At 42.1% G+C, this 20,755-nt stretch overlaps 1 long non-coding RNA gene across 1 annotated transcript in view; it reads right to left on the bottom strand.

Moving 5' to 3' along the window:
• Positions 1-4,331: 4,331 nt before the first annotated feature.
• The window catches only part of LOC128352535 (uncharacterized), a 67,336-nt gene continuing 50,912 nt past the window's right edge, over positions 4,332-20,755 (bottom strand). The window contains exons 2-3 of the long non-coding RNA XR_008320473.1: positions 7,784-7,901; positions 4,332-4,514 (exon numbers count right to left, since the gene is read on the bottom strand). This is a non-coding gene — a long non-coding RNA (uncharacterized LOC128352535). The remainder of the gene's footprint in view (positions 4,515-7,783; positions 7,902-20,755) is intronic.

The following is a 20,755-nucleotide window of genomic DNA, read 5'->3' as shown; positions in this document are numbered from 1 at the left end:
GCAGCAGTTGCAGATCTCCTGAGATTAATATCATGGTCCAGAACTATAGCACAGAATGTGCCACTTTTGTCACTCTTCTCACATTGTTCCCAAACAGACTTGTAAGTTTGCCCATTAGTTTCAGCATCTAGAATGTGCCAACATCATTCCATATCTTCTTAAGTAGATAACACGTAAACTTTCAATGGCATAATATCTAAATTGTACTACAGCCGGGGAAACAGGGATTTGACACAAAAGAAATCATATTTTGAAGAAACGTTATTTTAAATTGCTAAATATTGTGCTTGGGTTATTATAATGCATAGTAGAAACTAGCTATGAACTGTACATAATATTTTTAGAATGACATTCCTAAATATCTTCCCACTGCACCAGGTGAGCGTGGGACAGGTTTGTAACCAGAATGCTGGAGCAAAGATGAGGCTGTAGGTTCTGCTGCACCAGTCTTTCACGTCAGCTATTCAAAGGCAGGATCTGGTTGGGTATTTAACTGGAAAATCTGTTTCCTCTTGAAGCTGTCCAGCATTTGGCACTTGCCTATCTGCTCACATGACCTGTATAGCTTCCTTAGGGCCAGGCCAAGTTCCTGACTGGCCACCTGCCTGGCCATCTTAGGGCCAAACAAAATGTAACCCTCTGCAACTGTAATTTGCTATAGATGCATGCTTTTTTTTCCCCTAGCCCCTTTTCACTGGAGAACATAGCTAGTTGGAAGGTTAAATAGGTCACAGCTGTCAGGTGCAGTGTGGACAATAGAGCAGCAGAGGAAATATGTTGTTGAATACTCTGAAGCACCATTCGAGGATGAAAGAGGACTTCCTGTGACTCTATGGAGCAGTAACAGGCTATACCCTTGAGGTTTGTCCTTGTTATGGCATGTGTTCAGGGAAAAACACACGTGGTAACTTGGGACTGCCATGTTCCATGGCTAACCTCTGCAGTAGAAGCTGAACCAATATAAAAAGGGAGAGAAGGCAAGGTTAGAATGAGCAATATATCAAAGTGTTTAAAATACAATATAAACACACACATTAATTAAGGGAATTGGCACTTAGTCAATTGCCGAGGGAATAAGCAATATAAAACAGTGGGAATGAGAACTGAAAATCAATATACTTCAAGCAGAACAACTGAAATGCTAAGGAAGCATAGAGTTCTAGGGAATAAAACTTCTAGATCAGTTAGGTAGCACATGCCAACACTAACAGAAATGGGAGAAGCTCATAGAGACTATAGCCCTGTTCAGGTGTTTGATGACACAAACATGTGAAACATACCTGAAGGGGGTCAAAAAATCCCATCCCAGCATGTCAATCATCCTCCCAACCAGACTATTTATGTGTAGGGCATTCATAGACAAATGCCCTATGTGTGATGTAGTGTTTCCGTGATCAGCAGGCTGGGATGCCAACCTCCAAACTGTGTGTAACAGTCTTTCTCAGAACTGGGGAATAAGAAAGCCTCTCCCTTCCACAAGAGGTAAGTGCAGAATGCAACTTTTAATAGTCCACAAATCATGCATATGAATGGCAGCTCAAACAGACCTAAGCAATACTCCCAAATAACTGTTTTTCAAGTTTTATCAGTTGCTTTGCATAGTAAAAGTAACTCATTTGCATTTAACTCTGAGGCCTTAGGGTGGAAAGTTTTGGTTTCACTATAAACTAATGAGATCAAGAAACTAGTGACTAGGGGGGAAGATTTACAGAGAAGCTATAAAGAGCTTCTGTATACTTAGCACATTTGGGTGAGGGAGTTTCCCTTTGCTTGGTCATACAAATATAAGAACTAAACAGCTTTCTTGCTTCAAGGGCCCTGATCTTCCCTGGAGCCTTAAAAAGTATCATTTGGGAGTGGCTGCTTAGTCAAACTAAGAGCACATTTTTCATAAGTGCAAAATTTCATTTCAAGTATGCAAAAGTTGTAGAAGACCCTAGAAAAAATTATATTTGACTCATAGTACATTCAAACATTATGGGTTAGACAAATTTATATTCTAAAACAGGTAATAATTGTGGTCTTTGGTGATATCATATTATTATGTTTGATAAATTTGACCTATGGATAATGTTAGCAGTTAGATAACCCTCAGGTAGATCATTGTCTGGAGTTAGAGGTTAGCTCATTTAAAAACTTCAGTTGTGAAGCAATCAAATCGATCTTTGATATTTACAGAAAATCAGAGCTAGAATTTGTCAGTGATTTCATTCTGATCAAAAAAGGAGAGAGAGGGAGATTTTAACTTTAAGCTTTTGCTAGAAGAAAAATATATTACAAATGTACACACACACAAACACACACACACAGGGTGCAGCATCCAGACTTTTACATGCTTTCATTCACACATGAGACAAGAGAGATTTTCACCCAAATAAAAATGATCAGTGCCTGCTGTTAATACATTCCATGGCATTCCACTTGTGCAGATTTTACTCTCATCCATAGTACTGCCCAATATGTGTGTTTGAAGAAACTATCATCTATTTGGGAACATAAACATGATTAAGGATATACTCATGATCAATCAGGTGGATGGGGGGGAGGCGGGGAGGCAGGGAGGGTCTTACCTCCCCACTAGACAATTGTGAATGTGCTGCTGGGAGTGTGGTGCACTGGGGAAATCCCTATGTGTTGGAAGCTTTAGGTGCCCAACTCTGTGCAAGCAGCCTGAGCTCATTACCTCAGCGCAGGGGTGAAAGGTGTACTAAAGGATGAGGTAAAAATTAGGGTTAGGCAGGTGGGCAGTGCCAGGTTCTGCTCAGCAGTGCACATGAGCTGCTTAACGCAGATTGGACTGCCCCAACCTGGGTTAGGCTGCTCATGAGAATACGCTTACTGTCTGGTGCTGAAAATACATCAAGGTTAGAGTCAGCCTCTGTTGGGAGTATTTTCAATATCTGAGGGGGCCATGACTAAGAAGGCTTTCTCCCCAGTTACTAACTCTAGTTGGTGGGGTGGGGGGAGAGAAGATGGCCTCTGATGAAAAAGGAAGGATTCAGGCAGGAAGACATAAAGGAAGAGGATTATTCAAGTAGTTAAAGATATTTAGGGTTTCTAGGTAATAACCAGCACTTTGAATCAAACAGTGTCAGTCGGGTACACTTATGTACTGTATTTACCTGAATTCAAGAATAGTTTTTCCCAAGTTATTTGATGTTCTAAATCAAGGGGTTATCTTAAATTCAGAGTAGGGGTGTGCATAAAACCAGAAAACCCAGTTCGGCTTCAGTCCAAACCACTGTTCCCTCTAACAGGGATTCCCAGATGTTGTTCACTACAACTCCCAGCATCCCCAGCAGCATGGCCTTTGGCTGGGGATTATGGGAGTTGTAGTCAACAACATCTGGGAATCCTTGTTAGAGGGAACACTGGTCCAAACCAGTTCGGGCCCAGCTGGGGGCGGGGGGGGGGCTTTTTTTTAAAAAGGTAGATTTACCACCGTTGCCGGGCTCTAGGCCAGTGATGTCGCGGCCATAGAGAAGGATCTCCAGATGTATCCTCTCTCCCCACTGGCCTCCCCCCAATTGTTTTCAGCCTGTTACAGGCTGTTTTGGGCCCATTTTCAGCCATTTCAGGACTTTTACAGGCCTCTCTGCAGTGTTGCTAGTGCATTTTGGGAGCCTCCGTGCATGCCCAATGGCCATCTGTGTGGCCTGGGTCATGATCCGCCTACTGGGCAAGCATGGAAGCCTCCAAAATGGTCACTGGCATCACAGAGAGGCCAAAATGGCTTGTAAAGGGCCAAAAATGACCGGGGGGGCTGGCAGGGAGGAGGAGGGACATCAGGAGACCCCCCACAGCTTCAACAGCACCACCTGGAACCTGGCAATGGTGGTCAGTCCACCATCCCACCCACCCCCAAAACACACAAAATCCTTGAATTGGCCCCAGCCCAGCGGGTTTGGCCGACTTTGAGCTGAACCAGGCCCTGTCCAGGTCAAGGGCGAACCCTAGAGCTGGCCCAGTTCAAGTGTGAGCCATATTGACTGCAAGCTGGTTTGCATATCCTTAATTCAGAGTCCTCTTCCTTTGGGGTAAATAAGGGTATAACCTGTATTTAACCTCAATTGTTTAAAGGGCTCTTTTAAAATTCAGAATCAACTTGATCAGGTAAATATGGTAAGTATTGACAAAACAAGTTCCCTCTTCTCTGTTCACACAGTACTGGAGTCCAGAGTTAATGTTAGTATGCACACTTTAGAAAGTCAGCCTGATAGAATGTAAAGATTATGGTTTCATTTGCCATCTGCATATTCCATCATATGATATTTTGCTTCTCTCTGAAGCATTAGTGCTGTTAATATCAAAGAAGATGATAGATTAGAAGATCTGCAAAATGTTTTAATCTAGAAATACCCCCATGGTGAAATCCACAAAGCACTCATTGTGCAGTATTATGAAAACATTTGTAACAGTTTCTTGTTACAAAGCATGAATATATGTCCCAGAGAAGAACCACAGAACCATATCTTCTACGTATATCCTTTATAGATTTGGAAATCACCTTGAATCTGCAACAGAAATTAATAAAATGGAAATTAATACAGAAAACAGAAATTAACAATAAAGCAAACATTAAAAAAGCAGATGTCCAAAAAAAATCATAACGAATTAATGTTGACAGGACACTTCATATGAAATAATACTACAATACCTTAAAAGCACATTGAAAGAAAAGTAAAACAATAAATAAAAGGCACCTGAGAGGATGGAAATATGTCTTCAAAAAACATATGACTCCAATTTCAGTAGTAACTAATTCTAAGGCATGGGCGTCTGGGTGGAACAAGAGGGGGCAGTTGCCCCTCCCCTTGGATTGAGCCAGATCTGGTTGAATTCGATGGTGCATACTCCCGGAGGGTGGATTGCTGGCTTTGTCCCTCCCCACACAAGGTCCTGCAGATACCCATGTCCTAAGGATTCAGGACCAGTACTGGAGGAAGTCCTGGATCTCAGTATGGGACTAGAGTCTGAGAGACCCCCAGAGTTGAAGCCCTTGAAACAGAATCTGTGCCACCCAAAGCCTTGGCACGCAAGGCTTGGAACTTGAGGAGCCAGAACCTCTCCTTGATACCTGCATGTCGGCACCAGCAACAGACTGGGCAGGATCAGACAAAGAGGAGGAGTGCCAGACTCCATGCCAGAAACCTGCCCTTTAAGGCTTCCTCTGTTTGGGCAGGAAGTGGACCCTAACATGAGCTCAGATATATTTAAAAGCTCAATTCTCTTCTGACTCCTGACAGAGCAACTTGATCCATGAACTATCTGCAGTGCTACAGCACAGCTTGGCTTGCCTTCCAGACCGCGTGCACTCTTGTCTGTGAGGTGGGACAGGAAAAAATTAAATGCAATTCATTTCTTACCTTTCATTGTCAGATGTATAAATTTAATGAGAAATTTAAAATGGATCCAAAAATACCTACTCTCTCTCTCTCTCTCTCTCTCTCTCTCTCTCTCTCTCTATATATATATATATATATATATTCAAGTGTTTTGAAATGGGTAAGGAGCAAGAATAGACATTAATATGTGTGAGGATGAGTTTTATACTGAAAGGCCTGTCACACGAATGAGTCAGTGTTCTTTTGACTTAGGACCCTTTGACTCATACATCCAGTGTCATGGCAGAAACTCCCCTATCTTGGGATCTGTTGTATGAAAATAATGCTACAATACCGACAGGGCCAATTGTCTGAATCATTCCTACCTGGTTAATTATCTTCCAGGGGAGAGAATGCTGAGCAGGAAAGGAAGAACCACTGAATACACATTCAGGATACACACAAGCCCAATTCAGATGTTAATTTAAAGACACTGTACTCATTTATAACATCTCAAATGGGCCTGGAAGTCCCACTTGCAGATCACCACAAGAGGCAAATGCCATATTTGTGATGGTTGCTTCCATGGTCGGGAGGCTAGGGCATCTTTAAATTAACATCTGAATAGGGCTACAGACACTGTGGTGGTATGGAATTACAGCTTTGATATGTGTGTGTGTTTGAAGAGTGTTGTCATAGGATACCTAATTAGCTGGTTGTTCTAAGTACTCTTCAGTATTAATGCACTATTTACATTGTGTGTGAAGAGGCAGCTCAGACAACATCTCTAGGCAATAAGGGTGTGCAGAACCTGTTAGAATCTAACCGGGTTCAATTTGAACTTGCCCAGTTTGACTGGTTCAAACTTGAACCAAACCAACCTCAAAGAAAGGCTCGCAGTCCGAGTTCAAACCGAACAGGGCCCGGTTCATTACTGACCAATTTGACCTGGTTCAACAGTTCAAGACGTGATGCTTGAAAAGGGGAATCTGTGAGGATTCTCCTATACAAGCAAAGGGGAATCTTGCCTTTAAAAGGTTTCTAAGGCCAAATGGGGGCTGGGGGATGGCAAGAGGGCATTTTACCAGCAGTGCCAGCACTGGCTCGTCTAAACTCTGGTGCTTCCTTCAGAAATATGGCCTTCATGGCAGTGGTGTGATTCTGGCCTCTGCGCATCCGCGGAGGCTGGAACCACACCACTACTGCATGGGCCACACTTTGGGGGGGGGGACTGCCGGGGTCTAGAGGAGCCACCATCACTGTTGGGGGTAAGATGCCCTCTCACCCCGCCCCACAGCCCTCACCGGATCCCCTTTACAAGCATAGCCCCTCGAACCAGGTTGAACTAGGTTAAACTGGTTCAACCCAGCTTGATTGAACAGAATGGACTGCCAGCTGGTTTGATGGAACCAGTTTGTGGACTGGTAGTTTGGTTCAAATTGGGTTCAACTTTGAACCGAACCACCAAAAGCAGTCCCTTGCTCACTCCTAACATGCAATTAGAATAAGGGGGAGAGCACACTGGAAGGGGGAGAGGTATGTTCTTGTGTACATTGTGTACAGAGCTGGGCTGGCTCTGATACACTGTCCAGACTAGCCCAAATTACCCAGTGAAATGACTGAGTGGAGATTTCAAACCAAGATAGCTTACTGATTGTCAGTAGATTATATTTCAAGGTATGGGAAGCAGCAATGAAAGAAGTTTTAAGTCACCTAGGTGGAAGACTTCACAATCCCATTACTTTTATTTTTTGCATTTGGCAAGCTATTGTCCTCTAATTCTTGGTAAGGCATATCACTGCTACAAATTAGGACTTTTATAAGAATATAAGAACAGCCCTGCTGGATCAGGCACAAGGCCCATCCAGTCCAGCATTCTGTTTCACACAGTGGCCCACCAGATGCCTCTGAAGATCCCACAGGCAAGAGCTACAGGTATGTGCATGCCCTCTCTCCTGCTGTGGCAGTCCTGCAACTGGTATTGAGAGGCATTGTCCCTCTGAGGCTAGAGATGGTCCACAGCCATCAGACTAGTAGCCATTGATAGACCTGTCCTGCAAGAATCTGTCTAAGCTTCTTTTAAAGCCATCCAAGCTGGTGGCCATCACCACATCCCATGGCAAGGAATTCCATAGATTAATTATGCACTATGTGACAAAGTAGTTCTGCTTGTCAGTCCTAAAGAGCCCCAGATGCTGTAGCCTAGCCACATAAAGAAGGTGCTCCAGGCCCCTGATCATTTTGGTTGCCCTCTTCTCTACTTTTCCCAGTTCTACAATATCCTTCTTAAGATATGGTGACCATAGCTGTACACAGTACTCTAGATGTGGCCACACCATAGATTTGTAAACACATAGATTTGTATTTCCAACCAAACCTCTAATGATTTATTTTTATATTCCAATTTTATTTTTCTCGCATTATATCCTTGTAAAATAAATTAAACTAAAATTCCTTACCACTTTAAGGTTATATTTTTTTCAGCTGGTATAAATCTTCTTGAAGTCTATCAGAGCTTAGGGTGGCAAAAAGGCATCTCCATGTTCAGTTCTAAAAGGGCATGATGTACACAGGTATCTGGAAAAAATCAACAAGCAGTATCTGAAGCTGAAGCAAAGGGTGGAGGAAGCCGTTCCAAGGATTAAAGGCCCAGAATTTGCAAACTGTAGTATCAGCATTTCTAGACCAGATGTCTGACATTCTTCATCTGGCTTCTCTATTGGAATTGGCTGCAATTCTACTTTTCTCTCTCTTTTTAAACGTGAGTTGAATTCTATATAGTGGGACTGTGGTAGTGTGAGGAAATTATTTGAGATTTGGAAAATCTATAGGAAAAAAATTCTCAGAAAATATTGATTATTTATGAAAAAGTCTTGCTATGGCTCTTAGATTATGCAGTTTACCTGCATTTATGTCCATTGCTTTAACATAATTAATGCACTTAGCGCAAGAATTTACCTTTTCTTTTTGCTGTAAATGTAGTAGCAAGAAATTCTGAAGGTCACACAGTTTTTTCTGGTAATAAGTCTTCACTATGGGTTCCCAAAGACACATTTCCCCCCTGTGAGTAGATTTAAAATTTCTTTCCAATGTACTGTAGCATTGCAATTCTTCAGGGATTTTGGAAAAGCTGGAGAAGCTTTGGCTAAAGACCCATTTGTCAACGGCAGAAACGATATTACATACAGGAAGCAAGAAAGACATTTAATCACTATCTTAAGAATTATGAGCAATTCAACTTAAGCTGGAAAGAAAACCTTCTGTTACTAGCTATAATAGATTTTGTACTGATGAAAAGCCTGAACTATATGTGACCATTGCAAGACCTTTAATTGTATTCTCATTCTGTTTTCCATTAGGCTATGATTGCACCATCGTTCAATACTATAGTAAAAACAAGAAATGTGTTTTCAGCATTCACAGATTTAATATTGCTTCCCATTCGGAATATTCTAACATTCCCTGATATTCTAAATATTCTAAAAAAGAGTCTGAAATGAATATTCTAAAATATCCACGGATGTCATACATTTTGAAACTTATGAACAATGCAATCGAGTCTATTTAATTGGTTTGATCTGGGTGATCTGAAGTCACAATATTACTTACTGCCAATGAAGCATTTGACACTAGACAATAGATGCATAATTGCCAAAGAGGCAGTCACTTCTCCATTCTTAGAAAATAATAACTGACAATGGTAAACATAGATACTGCTGCTGCTGCTGCTAATCAATGTATATAGCATTTTGGAGAGAAACCGTTTAACTAGAACCATTTGGTCCTACACTAGGAGAAAATGTCCAGTATTATCACATTTTTATTTCTCTTGTCCCACAGTTTTAAGGTAGATAGGTTTTTTTGTTTTGGATGTATTTTATGCTGGACAAAAGTTTATATTCTGGGCTGGATACAATGATAGATGATTTAATGGGTCTTTATGGAGATGCTAATACAAGACAAAGACACCTAATGGTGCAGCGGGGAAATGACTTGACTTGTAAGCCAGAGATTGCTGATTCAAGTCCTCACTGGTATGTTTCCCAGACTATGGGGAATGTTTCCCAGACTATGGGAAACGCCTATATCAGGCAGCAGTGATATAGGAAAATGCTGAAAAGCATCATCTCATACTGTGTGGGAGATGGCAATGGTAAACCACTCCTGTATTCTACCAAAGACAACCACAGGGCTCTGTGGTCACCAGGAGTCAACACTGACTTGACAGCAAACTTTACCTTTAATACAAGAAAAGGAGCAGATTAGGGTAGAATGGATACAGTGAGGGTTCTCGAGGATAGCTGACAAAGGAAGAAGTATGCCAGGAAAAGGAGTTGAGTTATGTATTTGAATAATAAAAAAGGAAGTAGTGTCTTCAGAATATTAAGAAGCAGCTGGATTGTTTAAATGGTTATATTATGAGAATAAGAGCTTTCCTGGATGAGATGCCAGACGTTCAAAACAGTCCAAAAGGATAACATGGTTTACCATATAAAAAGCTGCTGACAGATTAACAAGATTAGCAAAGAGATATTCCTCCTGATAGTCTCTAGAATCAGACGTGCTCAACTTCGGCCCCCCAGCTGTTTTAGGACTACAACTCCCATAATCCCCAGTCACTAGGGATGTGCAAAAAATTTTGGGCACAGAACGATCTGTGCCCGAAATGAACAATTTCGGGTGATTCGGGGCCGAACCGAATCACCCTCGATGTCCCCCGATATTTTTCAGGCACGAGCCGAATCACCCGAATTTCGGGCATGAAAAATTCGGGTGATTCGGTTTACGGTTGATTTTTGGTGAATTTTTAAAGTTTTAGTGACTTTGGGGCAGTTCGGGGGCATAGCATGGGATCTGGGCAAAAGGAGTGGGGTGGGGTGGTAGTGCCTAATGGGTGCAGGCTACCACCCCAATTTCAGGGGGATTGGGCAAAGGGCTGATTTTTGGTAAATTTCTGAAATTTTCATGTCTTTGGGGCAGATTGGGGCATATTGGGGCAGAAAGTGGGGCCTGGGGCAGAATAGTGGGGTGGGGTGGTAGTGCCTAATGGGTGGAGGCTACCACCCCAATTTCAGGGGGTTTGGACAAAGGGCTGATTTTTTGAGAATTTTTGAAGTTTTAGTGACTTTGGGGCAGTTTGGGGGCAGAAAGTGGATCTGCCCCAAAATAGTGGGGTGGGGTGGTAGTGCCTAATGGGTGGAGGCTACCACCCCCATTTCAGGGGGATTGGGCAGAGGGCTGATTTTTTGAGAATTTTTGAAGTTTGGGTGTCTTTGGGGCAGATTGGGGGCAGAAAGTGGATCTGCCCCAAAGGAGTGGGGTGGGCTGGTAGATAGTGCCTAATGGCTGGAGGCTACCACCCATCCCCAATTTAAGAGTGATTGGGCAGAGGGGGGAATTTTGGTGAATTTATTTTTATGAGGTTTGTCTTCATAAGGTGAAGTGTGCTAAACTGATTACTTCCTCATATTATTCATAGTATAGGAAAGTGTGAAAAAGTGAAAGTGGGGTCATGAGAGTTGTTTAATTGAAAAATATCTCATTTGCTATGATAGAATGAGAATTCACACCTCAGAAAAAACTTCTGAGGTGTGAATTCTCATTCTATCATAGCAAATGAGATATTTTTCAATTAAACAACTCTCATGACCCCACTTTCACTTTTTCACACTTTCCTATACTATGAATAATATGAGGAAGTAATCAGTTTAGCACACTTCACCTTATGAAGACAAACCTCATAAAAATAAATTCACCAAAATTCCCCCCTCTGCCCAATCACTCTTAAATTGGGGATGGGTGGTAGCCTCCAGCCATTAGGCACTATCTACCAGCCCACCCCACTCCTTTGGGGCAGATCCACTTTCTGCCCCCAATCTGCCCCAAAGACACCCAAACTTCAAAAATTCTCAAAAAATCAGCCCTCTGCCCAATCCCCCTGAAATGGGGGTGGTAGCCTCCATCCATTAGGCACTACCACCCCACCCCACTATTCTGCCCCAGACCCCACTTTCTGCCCCAATATACTCCAATCTGCCCCAAAGACATGAAATTTTCAGAAATTTACCAAAAATCAGCCCTTGGCCCAATCCACCTGAAATTGGGGTGGTAGCCTGCACCCATTAGGCACTACCACCCCACCCCACTCCTTTTGCCCAGATCCCATGCTATGCCCCTGAACTGCCCCAAAGTCACTAAAACTTTAAAAATTCACCAAAAATCAGGATTTTGCCCAATCCCCCTGAAATTGGGGTGGTAGACTCTACCCATTGGGCACTACCACCCCACCCCAAAATTTTGCCCCTGGGCCCCTTTTTACCCCCCCGAATCAAGGGTGATTCGGGTGACCCAGATTCGGGCACAAAACAGAACAGGGGTGATTCGGTTCGGGTCCGAGCCGAATCACCCGAAATCCCGAATTGCACACCCCTACCAGTCACAGTGGCCTATAGCCAGGATTATGGGAGTTGTAGGCCAACATCTGCAGTAGGGCCGGTTGAGCAGGCCTGAAAGATGATGAGAGTCAGTTTAGTCTCTAGTATAAACTGAACCATGTGTGTAAAGTATAGGAATTGCACCAGTAGCACTGCATTAGAAACAGCCTGAAGGCAGAGCCAAAGGTCAGTAAGGGACAAATAGCTGTAAATGTGGGACTGCTGCCTGCAGAATGAGGCATTATCCAACTGTGCTGGTTTTTACTAATGAGCAAGAGACAAGTGTTAAAATTGTCCTAATAAATGTAGGTCATATTTGCCAATAGCCTTTGCAAAAGGTGCTTACAGTTTGGTGCTGCAACCACTGGAATTCACTGAAATCAGTTGCAGGTATTAGTCATCATGGGATTCCCCCTGCCCCATTCTGAACTTTCTAAATTCTCCAGATTGCAGCACCTGCATGTATACACCTCATATGAAGACACATACAATTGATACCTCCATGCAATCTCTGCCAGGCTATCGGACTGTGAATAGCCCTATATGTCCCATGGCAATCACCTAGATCCTACAGCTACAGGGCACAATTCATGGCTTGTAGGGACTACTTTGCATGCCTGCAAGAGTTCCACAGGCATAGAATAGATCTGCTAACAAAAGGATCCCACTATTCGTGATGACTCCATCTCCAACAACAACAACCAACATAGAACTTACTTCTCACAGATCAACCCCCACCCACCACTAGGGTACATCAGTCCAATATGAACACATTGACTGCCATTGTCATTGATCAGATCTTCCCTCAAACAACATCCATTCTCTTTTGATAGCTCCTTTTCGATTCATGCAGTGGACCCCACCTCTATTTTGTAAGTAGCTCATAGAGTTGCCAATCACAGCATGACAGCACCTCCCAGCAGTAGCTACACACCATACTTCAGGTCCTGCCGTTGGGTAGCATCACCCCCCTTCCAAGAACACCTTGTCCATTGGCTATGCAGTGTTTCCCATTACAGATGCTAGTAGTAACCTTTTTCACCTTGTGACTGTACTCAGTTGGCTAGAATACACAAACCAAGAGTTTTTGTTTTCCTTTTTAATTGGTTGAAATTAGAGGTTGCTTTTACTCCTGATGCAGGGCTTCTAAGGGAGCACTGTCTACAAAAACCTGGGAGACAGGTCTTATCTTATTTGTTCCCTGCAGTCTGCTTGTCTCCCCCATTTCCTTTAAGTCCCAAAGGCTTAAAAGTCCCAAAGGCTTTTCATTTTCTTTAAAGCATTCTTTCTTGCTCTGCTCTATTTTGTTTTGTGGGTAGGACAAGAAGAAGTTATTGAATGGCTTGTGAATGGATGATAGTCGTAGCTGCCATTTAAAAAATAAATTTAGGATATAGAAGTGAAATTTCATGATTCATTTTTCTCTGTCTTTCTTCAGTTACACATGCACACACACACAAATTTAATTAATAATTATTTTTAATAATTCAATTAATGTGCTGAAAATCGACTTCAGCCCTAACAGTCATGGTTGGTTCCAGTCCACTGGGGCATCTGAGTTGTGTACCTCTAACTTACAGTCTGAACTGTCAGTTCTTAATCCTAAATGTTCTCTTAATTCACGGAGCTGACCACAGAAAGAGACATTTTCTCTAATTATTATACTTTTACTACCTTGTTTTAAATTCTGGATTCATTATTGACCAAGATTTGCCTTTCTTGTATTTCTTAGATCTTCAAAGCTATGAAAGTGTTACATTTTACTGAATTTGTGTCACCTTTTTTTCTTATTTATTTTTGCAATCCTTTCCATTTATGATTAATGAATTACTGAAAAGATTATCCAGCCGATGTTACAGCATCATAGCCAATGTTACAGTGTCATCCTTTCCTCAGAAGAAAGTGTGCTGTGGATCTTACTTCCAGGTAAGTCTGCATAGGACTTCAGCAGTTTTAAGCCACATTGATATATAAGAGAGTTATGCATGTGCATAACTCTCCTATTAAAATCAAGGAGACTTTAAAGTGCTTGGCTTTGGTTGGGATATAATAGTCACCGATCTTTGACTGGACTGGCCCACATGTTCCATAACTGTAGACTACACAGCCCTCGGGGACATATATCTACAAGCTAAAAAGACTTTTGGAGAGAGATGAGAGAGAGAGTAGCTAAAATCATATCTCCATCCTCCCCATGCTTGCTGCATAACAAGTATTTCACTGCAGGTATGCTGCAGCCTTTCTACAAGGTTGCATCCCTTTTTCTGCTGCCCTATAGTTGCGGAACACATGGCTCCTTGTGTTGTTTACTGATTTTGTTTTTTATTATTAAATTAGGTTAATTTGTTTTGCCCATTCCTTCTTGGAGTATCAATGAAAAAATAGTTCAAGCATAAACTAGAGATTATGTCTGACACTTTTCATAAAATTCAGAGATGCTTTATACTCGGAGACAATGATCCATGACAAGCTTGAATGCTGAGGAACATTCAGGTATCTTGCCCAATGGACCAATCAGTATAATCACCTGCACAGACAGTTTAGTGCCTGTGTTGCTAGAAATACCTTTCTCCACTGATTGCCTAGATGTAGAACAGGTGCCACTGCTCACTAGAGAAACATAGCACATAAGAACTAAGTCATGACTCATAAATTGCCATTTTTGCTCTGAATTCTAGTCATTTTCATTCTGATGAGTCATGGGCTGCTTTTTAAATGATCAAAATAGATATTTCAGGTGTGCATTTTTTGTATGTTATCATCAAAATCAGCTCTGAATTAACTCATCAGGGCATTGATCGCCTAAGAGCTTTTGGTCATCTGAAAACATGTTGCAAAATGGTGAGGGTGTTTAGAATTTCTGCTCTGAAGCCTACCTATGTATAAAAGCCATCTTGTCAGTTTGAACCAAATGAACTATGCTGTCATTTCTCCTCCTCTCGAATGAGACACTCAGGGAAATTCCTGCAATTACATTTTATTGAATTTATAACCATGTCTTTTTGTAACATTTTAAAAACATTCAGTTGATGACAAAATTGGATTGGGTGGCCAGGGAGAGGCATATCATCTCAAACAAGCTCATGATGAGCCAATCAATGAACAATCTAATCTTCCACTTTTCATGGCACTACATGAGTTAAAGTAAAATACTTGTGCTGCTCTCTCTGCTGAATGAAGCCTGACTGCTGCACTCCAGTACTTTATATCATCAGAGTATTTGCACAACACATCATCAGACTGACAGCTTTAGGAATAATACAGTTTCATGATATATAATGGTCCCTTTGCTCTGCTGATGTAGTGCTCTTCACCATCAGAACTTCATATGATACATGGTCTTTCCAAAATAATTTTTCAATTTCTATTGGAAGATACTATCCCCCACCCAACTGAGGTAAACCTTTTTAGCTGGATGACCTAAAATCATAATCCAAAAAATAGCAGCGCATGGGCTACTATTAAGGAAGGGAAACTGCTACCTAGAAATCTTAGCAGTCCTGACATCAGCTATATTAATGGTAGGTAGCCATTGAATAATGGCCATTTACCCTGATGCATCAAGGCAGATTTGTGCAAGGAAGCAGTCTTCCATACTAATGTGGATGCAAAGATGTGCATCTAAACTGCACTGTCCATCTGGACCCCACTGAATTTTCTGGATGTCTATTTTACTGCAGAGCAGGATACCAAGTTGTGCAGTCTGTCAAATGCCAAACATTGTCAAATGTCAAACAACTGCTGTCAAATGCTATTGCCAGTCAACTAGCAAATATTATCCAATATCAGCTTTCAAATATCAAACACTGTTGGAGGAACATTCTGATGTAGCATATCAGATATTGAATACTGAATGCTGAATGCAAAATCAAAACAAAAATCCATCTAGTCCAACATCCTTCTTCACCAGTGCCAAGCTGATCCCTAAGAGAAGCCCAGAAGCAAAACATTCCGGCAAATAGACCTTTCCTATGGTTGCTCCTCATGAATTGCTATTCTGGGGTATATTGAATAACATAAATCTGATGGAAATCAGAATTTACGAAGTAAATTCATTTCCCCCCCTGCCCTAGTCAAAAGTATGGAGTTGGTGCACAGTTAAGAACAGTGGCTTCCAAACAGCACAGTGAGTCTCACACCCAAGAGGGATGTGAGTTCGCTGGCTGCATGTGACTCACTACTCTGTTCATTCTTCTATTCATTCACTCACTCACTCACTCTATCTATCTATCTATATTGATTCAATCCATATATATCTCTGTAGCTGCTCCTGGGCTATGGAATGCACTCCCGGCAGAAATCTGTAATTTGAGTTCATTATTGTCTTGCAGGAGAGCCCTTAAAACCTATCTGTTTGGCCTGGCCTTCCAGGGTTTTTAAATTGCTGTAAACTGTTTTAAATGTTTGCACTGGTTTTCTAGGGTTTCAACTGTTTAAATGTTTAATTGGTTTTATTCTGTTTTTATAGTTTCGATTTTCATTGTTAGCTGGTTTAATTGTCTTTATTCTGTTTTAAACTGCCCTGAGCCATTTTTGGAAGGGTGGTATATAAATTGAATAAATAAATAAATAAATTATATGTATGTGTGTGTGTGGCTCAGGGCGGTATGTATGAAGTGGCTCAGGGAGGTTTACAGTAAAATAAAAAACACAGAATAAAACAATAAAAATCAAGAAACTTTTAGCTCAATTAAATCTCATTAAAATTAAGTGCAAAACTAGATAGCATTAAAAGCCAGGCTGAAGAGATGGGTTCTTAAGACTCTCCTGAAGGACTTCAAGGAAGACAGTCTTCTAGTAAAGGCTCCATGTGAATGATGTCCTGCATCATTGCTGCTGCACCTGACTCCCATTGGGAATGCTTGTAGTTCTAAAGTGGTGACTGTCTTATGTTGAGCAAGGGGAAAACAATTTTCCCATCCAACCAGTACAGCATCCCTCCAGTGGCTGTTGCTGGTTTCTACATAGTGTTCCTCTTTTGATTGTGAGCCCTTTGGGGACAGGGGACCTTCTTATTTATGTATTTATTTTTCCACGTAAAGCGCTTTGAGAACATTGGTTGAAGAACATTCATCATTGTAGTAGTAGTACAGAGTTGGCCAGAGCTGTGAAAAGCCTCTTCTGCCTTATCTGGAAATACAGATGGAGTGAGGAGTCCCACACAGTCAGCAAGCTTGTATCCCTCTTGGGTGTGCTATATATATGTAAGCCACTAATAATGACAAACAGTAATGCTGATACAGTATTTCAAGGGTTTGGGGACATTCTAACGAAGGGAAAATATACCATAAGCTTTAGCTAGTGAGAGAGCCTTATTAGGTAATAGCATTTACCTAGTTTTATATACTGGAAGCAGAATTAAGATCTTCTTAACTAATGCCCCAAATCAAACAAGAAGCCTCCAACCCTGCAAGACACTTATCTAAGTAATCCCTGACTCCAACTTAATACCTAGTGCAAAAATTCTTGATAAAGAATTTAGATCATTGGTCATATCTACTATCTAGTGCACTAAAGCATACTGCAGCTGCCAGTGTACTTGTTAGCTCTTTGTGCATTTGGAAATGCTTTTCAAGCATGACTGCATTCAGCTCCCATCATTAAAGACGTTATCTAAATTTCAATTTTCCCCCATCACTGCAATTATTTAGCCATTTTCCACCACCTCATTTGAGGCACAGGGCATCCCTGCAGTCCAAATGGAATTTTAATGACTATTTGAGGATGTGCTTCAACTTGGCAGGAGTGGACCCAGCACATTTCTGTGGCATGCCAAAAGCAACAGTCAAATATACACTGTAAGAGAGAAAGTACACTGGTGTTACTTAAGAAACAAAACAAAACAAAATTGAATGTGACAGATGGGATATATTCCAGTTTTCTCCAGATCTTTCTGACCTATCACCACTAGCTAATTTACATATTCTTTCTATTTCCTTCCTATGCCCAAAATGTCTCATCAGAAAATCTATATTTGGTCATAATTGCTCCCTTTTCTGTATAAACTTCATATGATATGGCCTACAGAAAGGCTTTTTTCATTAGGTTCATTGGATTGTCTATATTTACAGAACTACATATTTTTGGTGGTCCTGGATTGTATTATTCTAGTTCATTTTTGTAAGGTAGTGTTAGCCTCCCACCAGATTTGGAAAAGTGTAAGCTTTGTTATCTAGTGATTCAAGATGGAACAGGACTGGTTTAAATTCTCCACTCTTCATTGACAAAAAGCACTGAATTGAGTCCTAAATTGTAACAGCGACTTCAAGATAAAAGTGATGCAAAATGGCTCAGCTATGGAAGAGGATTTATTTGAATCAAAGAATTAGGGTGTCATGCCATAGTTCTCTTAACTGAGCATCTTCAAAAGCTGAAGGGGGAAAAATACACATTTCTTCCTAGTGTCTGGCAGGAAAACAACTCATTTTCCAACAGAACATCAACCCCCTGCACTTTTGCTGCCAACAACAGCCAAAGAGGATGATGTCCATTCATTCACAAATATATTTTCTTTGCTAAACTGGGGTTTGAAAGGAAAGAGGCTGCCTATAGGAAACATTTTTTTTAAAAAAGAATTTCAGCTTCAGTGTCATGTGGGTGTTTTTCTCTTAGAACAATTCTATCCTACATTTCTATGGGAAGCAGATATGTTCCATTCTTCCTTTCAAACACAGAGTTGCTCATTATATCCCACATTTATCTATCACCAGTGCAAACATTAACAGTTAATTGCAAACAGACTTGTCTATATGACCAATTATCTTGTATTCAAAACCCTGAACCCCACTTCAACTTCTGATACATTTGCACATTCAGGTGCATAAGGCTGAAATACAGATTGCTGGGTTTTCTATAGACACTCTTAGTTCTTACAAAGCCAGTATAAATTGCACCATTAAACATCAGAATCTCTGTATTAAAGCCAGAATATTTCAATAGATGTTTAGAACAAGTAAAAAAACTGTATTCCACACAGTGAACTAACTAGGTACCATCCACACAAGTAATACCCAGCTTCCAGCTCTTACCTCTCTTTGTTCCCATGATACAGGGAATTTGCAATAGGCTCTATATTTAATGGGTTTTTTTGTTTAGTGTACTCCCTTCTCCACACTCTAGAGCAGTGTTTCTCAACCTTTTTGGAGTCAAGGACCGCTAAATTCTTCGTGCAGAGTTTCAAGGACCGCTACATTCTTCATGCGCAGTTTCCCGGACCGGCAGTTAGTAAAGGGGTTTCAAATCTATCTATCTATCTATCTATCTATCTATCTATCTATCTATCTATCTATCTATCTATCAGACTTCTATACTGCCCAAAACTTGCATCTCTGGGCAGTTTACAATTAAAATAATATAAGCATTAAAATAATTAAATTTGGAATCTTTTGCAAACATGGAATATTAGGGGTTCTCAACCTTGGGTCCCTCAGTTAAACTCCCATAACCCCCAACCACAATGGCATTTGGCCATTATGGCTGGGGATTATGGGAGTAGAAGTCCACCAACGTCTGGATACCCAAGGTTGAGAACCCCTGAATCTAAAAGCCTGGGTGAACAAATTTGTCACCAGTATGTCTTCAGTATGTGTGGGGTGGGGGTGGAGGTGCTTGTGATTACTCAATGGAGAGGGGATGTTGGGCCATTAGAAAAATTCAAAAGCTACATGGGGGCAATGAAAACAACACACAAGCAAGCTTTGAATCCCCCAAAATGCTTCATCAGGCTGGATGTCAAGCAAAGCAAAAAGGAGGTGAGGAGAGGAGAGCAGGGCAAGCTCAGTAGAGCCGGAAATCTACAGTTTAACCCTCTCATGATGGAGGTGGAGTATTAGCAGGAGTTGTGTAGTCGCAGGGCAGGATCCAGACAACGTTAGTCACGCCCACCCACTGAAATTAATTTAATCATCTCTCATTTGTGTCAATGCTGCTTGGTCATGATCACCTGACTTGATCTGGATCCTGCTCTTAGATGTGCACTTTGTGAGGTGGACCTAATGAAACCCGTGCAGCTCCTCCAAAACTCGTTAAATTTGTTACATGGCAGGTGCTGGGAATTGGGTTTTTTTTAATGGTGAAAGAAAATGTGAAGAAGAGCGGTGGATACCTGGCATTAAAAGAAAGGGGGTGATTCTGAGATGGCGGAGGGTGTGGGGCGTTGTAGTGGTAGATGCCTCATTTTCCTCGCTGGGGAGACGAGGCATTGTTCAGGGTGGGTGAGGCAATGGTGCACCGGACTGCACTCGGAAGGTCGCCTGGGTCCAAGAGCTGCCGCCACTGTGCTTGCGCACCAGAGTGTAGCAAGTGTTCCCCATCCTCTCTCACAATGTGCACTTCTGTGCCCCCCTCCCAACTCCCCTGCGGGAGCCAATCACACCAGCCTGCCTTTGGGGCCACGCAGCTCACGTGGTCCCACATGCTGCCCGCGCATACCTGTGAGGTGAGCCAGGGCGGCCCTCCTCCCTCCCTCCTCTGCTTAGCCCTCACCGCGGCATGATCCCGGCCAGAGATTGTCCCCCGCACCCGGCGAGGTCATAAAGGGGACCGCCGTCCTCCACCGGCGGTGCAGACCAGGGGGTTACAGGGGGCAGAGGGACCACAACACCCCACCGATGCAAGAGGGAAACAGCGTTCCCTCTCAAGGCGCCTCGACCACAATAGGCAGCTGGGTTTCAATCAATCAACCTTTGGCTGCAAACAATGAGCATGCAAGAACCAGCAGCCCTTCAAGTGGCAGCCCTTCAGGTGGCATACCTTTTCATGCCCCCACACCGCATACAGTTTGAAGCTGTAAAGATAGGGAATAAAATAGCTGTAGGAAGATCACAGCAGCACGTGGAGGCAAGGGACAAGAAGGTGATACTCTTCCTCTTCCGTACCATGTGCAAAATTGAGGAAGTGAGTGCCTTGATTGCAGTTGTTGGGGGGGGGGTTGACTCCCAGTCAGGGACCGGCGCTCAACCCTTCGGGGACCGGCAGCGGTCCCCGGACCGGTGGTTG

Source organism: Hemicordylus capensis, chromosome 3, assembly GCF_027244095.1.
Source record: "Hemicordylus capensis ecotype Gifberg chromosome 3, rHemCap1.1.pri, whole genome shotgun sequence".
NCBI classification, from domain to species: domain Eukaryota; kingdom Metazoa; phylum Chordata; class Lepidosauria; order Squamata; family Cordylidae; genus Hemicordylus; species Hemicordylus capensis.
Note: the sequence above shows the minus strand (reverse complement) of the source record. Positions and strands in the feature narration are given on the sequence as shown.